Source organism: Sceloporus undulatus, chromosome 4 (genome assembly GCF_019175285.1).
Source record: "Sceloporus undulatus isolate JIND9_A2432 ecotype Alabama chromosome 4, SceUnd_v1.1, whole genome shotgun sequence".
NCBI classification, from domain to species: Eukaryota; Metazoa; Chordata; class Lepidosauria; order Squamata; family Phrynosomatidae; genus Sceloporus; species Sceloporus undulatus.
In genome coordinates, this window is record NC_056525.1 from 101,934,235 (window position 1) to 101,940,629 (window position 6,395).

Consider the following 6,395-nt stretch of genomic DNA (forward strand, 5'->3'; position numbering starts at 1 on the left):
ATATGGTATCTACAAGCTCTGTCCAAACTAAGGCTTCATATTACCTGTTAGTCACAAAGGCTGAAGTTATACATGTCATGCATTCTACCATTCAGAGGGCTTTGAGACTAAAGTCTACAGTAGGCTACTAGGCTAGGGTCCAATCCCCAAGTCTAGTGTGAACAGTCCAGATTATTTCCATCGCATTCAGCACCAAACCAGAGTATACTCTTCTTAAAATGGAATAAAAACATTTACTGTTTCCTCTGGAAGATCTGGACCCCTCTGCTGAAATGCCAAGTGGCTGTTTACCACACATACCGCTGTGCTGTCCTGTGCTGTCGCCACTGCTACACACCAATCCCTCTGAGGTCAGAATGAGGTATCCAGCCATATTAGTGACACTGGCCACCTCGTTTGGACCTCAGAACAAGCTATGTGCAACAGTGGCATGTAAACAATCATCCTATGTCACAGCAGAGGGCCCTAGGTAACATGGGGCTGGGCAGATCCAGAACCAAGATGCTCCTGAAATATCCTGGCTCATGCAGATACCACCCAGGTTGCAAATGCAGATCACAAAGTGTGTGATCCAGGTCCCATCCAATGTGAATATAACAGTATCTTCGTGAGCAGAACTCTTGTGCACACCAGAACTCCCAGAGTCCTTGCACTAGAATGCATTATAGCGTTAGGCTCCATTCACCATCAAACACAGAAACCGATCCATAAAGCCACCCTTCATCATTTTAGCATTTTAAAGCAATTTCAAAATTTATGATGACAACAACAACAGCTGCCACAGGTCAGGGTAACCATTCTGAAGGAGGGTTTATTATTACAGCTTGCAGTACTTGACCCAAGATCCTAGCCAAGAGGTACACCCGATAGAGTGAGAATTCCATTCAGGACCTTGACTTGAGCTCTCCTGTTACTTGAGAAGATGCTGTTCTTGGCTGCATTTCATCTGATGGGAGGTGAAGGTGTAAAGGGGAAAAAGTCCAGACATGTTAACATCCTTGCTGTCGACTGCCCCTTCTCTAGCCACGAAGAGCTCAGAGTGTGAAAGGCTTCAACTGTGTATGAAAGATATTTTATTTCCTTTTCCACAGGAAGGAATGGTGTCACTACGTGCCAGGATTGTTTTCTCTCTTCCCTCTTATATCAGTTTTTGTATCCCACTGGTTATAAAATGAAATTAAAGGTACTAATTTTATTTCTCTGCACAACATTATTTTAATTGAATTCCGATTTTGGAGCAGGGAAGGGAGAAGACAGGTCTTTCCTGCATAATCAAACAAAGTGAAGCCCTGTTTTCTTTTAGTTTATATATAATATTCTCGTATCATGTCTCTTGACACACCTTGTAATAAATAGATGGTATAGATGGAAGGAGGTAGCATTGCTGGGGTATGTCTAGAGACCTGAGCCACCAACTATGACTGATAGCATCGTTCAAAGAGCATAAACTAAATGTAGTATAATTCCTAAACATGAATCTGAGGAAGTAAGACTCAAGTCTACGAAAGCTCATGCTACCAGCTTCTTTCTTTAGTTTGTCTCAAAGGTGCTACAAGATCTCTCTATATACTGATTCTACAGACTAACATGACTATATCTTTGACTTCTTTCTTTCAGTTAATCTCAAAAGGTGCTACAAGATCCCTTCACATACTAAATGTAGCATAGTGCAGTCAAACCTGGGGGGGGGGGGTAAGGGATGGGGTGTGACTTCCGGATTCCTTGTATGATTCTGTGAATTGTAATCCAAAATATAACCTTTCTACAAATCCCTGGGTGATTCTGGGATTCTTAGTCCAAAATGTAACTATTTCTAAGCTTTTGAGTGCAGCATTTTGGGTAATGAAGTTTAATGTAACAAGTGTAGTTGGCTGGTTTTGGACTAAGACTGAGAAAACCATGTTCCAAGTCCCCAATAAACTGACAAGGAAAGGAGGAATACAAATGTAAGGCCTATTACAGACTGCCAAAATAAAGCTGCTTTGGGTCTCTTTGGAGGTATGCTGTTTAAATGACGCATGGGTCCTAAGAGTCCGGAGGTTGCGCCAAAGCCACACTTCATTCCTAAGCACCGGAGTGCAGCTTTGGTGCAGCTTCCGGATTCTTAGGACCCATGCATCATTTAAACAGGATACCTCCAAAGAGACCCGAAGCAGCTTTATTTTGGCAGTCTGTAACAGGCCTAACTGATAAATAATTAAATAATTGCCATATTTAAATGGCATTTTATAATAATGGCTTGCCTCTTAGTAATAATCATATGTGGTCTGGATGGTAAGTATGGAGAGTTCTCCCATTTGCCTCCAATAGTATTGTTACTGAAAAAACAATCAGGTTGCCAGTTCAAGGTTTTACTTAAATATCAACCTAGCTCAGACTCAGAGTACATATATAAAATATCTAGCCAAATGTGGACTACACTAGCAGTGTAAAATTCTTGCCATACCACCAAAGATCTTACACTGGCTACTGCCTGTTTTGAATTAAAAAGAACAATAACATTTTAAATAGACTAATGAAAATACTTCTGAAAGATACTCAGAACTGGCTGTGGAATTCCTCCAGAAGGGGATTCATTGTCCTGGGGTACCATTTGAAAAATGTCTCTCTTGCTGCCATTGCTTTATGATCCTTTATGTAATCTCATCAATTGAAACATCTGGCATTCACACACACCACATCATGTATCGACAGGGTTTTACAAAAGGAACAAAAGCATTTGTCTCTGTCTCCATTTTCCTCCTCCCAGATATCAGTGTTTGGCTCAAAGAGTTCTAGAAATCTCAGAGTAGTTCGTAGTTTTGCATTCCTGAGAAGCTTGCACAGTGAGCAGCAAAAGCTGTTTGATCTGCTCTTGGGCACTCTCCAGCTGATACTTTGGATTTCATTGCTGCTTTATTGCATTTCTCATCTTCTCAAAATTACCATTCGACACACTTTTTAACACAACAGAAGAATTCATCTGAACGCAGCAGCCCTGTGGGTGCCCACTGCTGTTCCTGGCCAATGGTGCGTGCATATCATCCCCCAGAAAGCGATGGCTTTATGGTAACAAAACTCTTATTCATATCTGGTATTATCTTTTGAAGAGGCCACCAGCCCCAGTTAATCTTTGTTCTAATATGTCAGATTTTGCCAACTTTGTGACTATCAAAAATTAATCCGAGTCATGCCTTGTTGTCAATCAGGACCTTTTCTGAATGCCAAAGAACAAGTGGAACTAAGGACACAAATGCAAGTAACAGAGCCCCAGGTGTTCCAAATATTAAGTCAAACAACTTAATAATGATGTCACAATGAATGGAGAAGGGCTATGAGAGAGGAGATAACAGAGATGGTCAAAACTGGCCCCTAAGGGCCAGCTTCAAAATTGAGCAAACCAGACTTTGAATCCCAATATGGATACAAGAGTTCTTGGAGAGGAAAGTCTGGAAAAGAGAAATACTGGAAATAGAGAGATAATTATATACTGCCTCCTCAACAGGAGGCAACAATTTGCACACGGCTTTGCAAGTGTGTAAAGTATTTCACTTAAATAACCTAGTTGTAATCTTTACAAGAAACATGTACAGTGTGCCCTTGCTTTACGCGGGGATCTGTTCTGGACCCCCCCCCATGTAAAGCAAACAGTGTGTATACTCGAGCCCCATCACGCGACTTTCAGCGTAAGCTGAAAGCCATGTAAAATGCACCGTGTATGACGCGGGCACACTGTAAGGATATATCAGCATTACTATTCCTCCGTAATTCAGGTAAGAAGATGACGTTTGGGAGACAGTAGCTTGCTTGAGCTCACCTGGTAAGCAAATGTATCTATAATTGTAATCATAACAAACATAGAAAAGCAGTGGAGTCATATTGGATTGCAAAAGAAGTATCTTTTTGTGTTGCACATGCATGTTAAATTTCTGAGAATCTCCCAGTAGCCATATGGCCAGAAGGAGGAGGTGCTAGCCTGCAAAAAATATCCCTCCATATCATCTGAACTGAAAACAAAAAGAGCAAAATGCAGGCTTATGACTAACATCTTCAATTTTTTTCTCTTATATGGTTTGAACACCTTGCCCAGTAGGGCTTCAAAAGCTTGCAGCATGTATATTGTGCATTTTGGTTGGCCCAATAAAGGTATAACTGTTAGGTGGATTTCTGATGTTATTAGATTTGCTGTATGGTCAGTATGGCTACCCCTGGATGTTTCCTAGAAAAGCAGTGTTGGACTTGACTGCATAACCTTCAACTCTCAGTCCTGATTAATGCTCTGTTGTCCCACATTCTCAGCTACTTTTAAAGTGTTTCCAGTTCTTTCTGTTCCTCCTGCTTTCTCCCTTTGTCTTCGCCTTACTTCACCTGTTGTAAATTGAGTTCAAAGTGGGAAAGAAGTTGCACTCTGTTTACTCAGGAGTGGAGAGTGAAGAGAAGAGGGTAAATTATTTTTTTCCCAATAGGCTCAGGCAAAACCAAACTGTTGCAGCCTCTCTTAGCTTGTGGGTTCATCCTCATTAATAACTTCCTAGGGGCTACGATTCCTTCTTCCACCGCCTAAAACTCTGTGTCCCATCTCTGTCTTGCCATCTTCATAAGGCATGTTTGGTGCAGATGTGAGAGGGACCTTTTTTGTGGCTAATCCCAGATTGTGGATTTTCTTTCAAAAGAACGTTAAGACTAGACCCCTTCCAGATGTTATTTTGCCACCAAGACTTTTGGCAACTGTCCGGGTGCTGAGAAAGGGTTTTTTAATATTTGAGTGCTGTGTTTTTTTCTGTCATGTTTTAAAATGGCTTTTAATTTTCATAGTATTACATTAGAACATGTATTTTTATAACATACCTATTGTGTTTTATCTGTACCTGTTGTTAATCTTGTTGTAAGCCACTTTGCACCCCAGCTTTGGGGAAACAACATCTCAATCAATCAATCAATCAATCAATCTTCTAGTCATGCAGCAATGACACTCACTACTATTGATGATGATACACACATGGAGCACAATTTGAGCTGACCAACACTGGAATAACTGGCCAATATAAAAAACTGATACCATTTATTTGCACTCCTAAAAACACATTTGAATACAATAAAAAGTGTGAACAATAAAAAAATTTAAATAATCAGTTAAAAAACCTATCAAAAGTGCAGAATGAACAATTTAAAAAAATTAAAAGCCTATCAGTGTAAAAATACCTTGGCTATCTGCTTAAAAACCACATAGATCAGTTAGAGTTTCCTTAAGAGATGATTTACAGCTTGAAAAGGTCCTCCCTCATGTCAATGCCTAACATGCCTTCCTTAGTTAAGAGCAAGACCTATCATCTTCACCACAGATGAACAGGTTTATTTGGGTGTAGGTAGATCTCCTGAAAAAATTCTGAGTTGGCATCCATTTGTTCACCACTGATAATACACATCCACTAGTTAACATGTATATCGCAGGGCTATATAGCTTTTAAAATGATTATGGAAAAAGTTAAGACTGCTTACCTGGGAGTATTCACTCTTCATGTATACTCAGCACAAGGTGTCTTGTAGTTTCACAATTTGTGCTTTTCTCCTTGCACATTCTTTTTCCTTTTCCTTTCTCATTCAAATATATTTCTTATTTTATCTATCTAGAAAATAAAGCAAAACATCTTTTGTTACTTGAAAAGATGACAACTGCTATTCCATTATAGAGGTATGGCTATCAACATAATGCTAAATGTAGCTGCAATATAGGAAAATGCTTTTTTTAAAAAAAAATCATTACGAAAGATTCTGGTAGCTCAACTTGTTTGAGTAAAAACAAATCCAATTTAAATCATTTAATTTAAAGCAACAACCCCACTGCAAGGAGGAACGTTTGCCATCTAGCAAATTCACACCTGTTTTGGATTTAAGCAGTCATTTTCTCCCACGACAGTTTATCCTTTACAGTTCACAAATGATGGGAATCAAGAAGAACAAGCTTGTCTGAAGTGATTGAAGGAGTAATTCATTCCCCAGTTATTCTAGGCCAGGATTTCATAGGCTCCCTCTGGTGACTGCTGTAGAGACTACAGACTGATCCCTGGCTCGTGGGAGCATGGGGATTTGCACTGTTGTGAAGATCTGTATAACACTGTCAGTGTTGTGTCGTTCCACAATTGTATGCAAGTCATAAAAAGTTCATTATTTTATACTGAGCGCAGAAGTTGCCATCATAGGATTCTTTGCTGTATTTTTCCACAAATGGTATATAGTCCCTGGGTCCACAAATGTGCTTAAAGGCATTTGGTCAATTCTAGATAAAGTCTTCTGATTTAGAATGGTCCTGTGTAGCTCACTGACCCTCCACATGACTGGCAGAAATACAATTAATTATACAAAACTGATTCAAATGTACTAAATTTAAATGGCACAATCCTGGACAATTTAAAAAT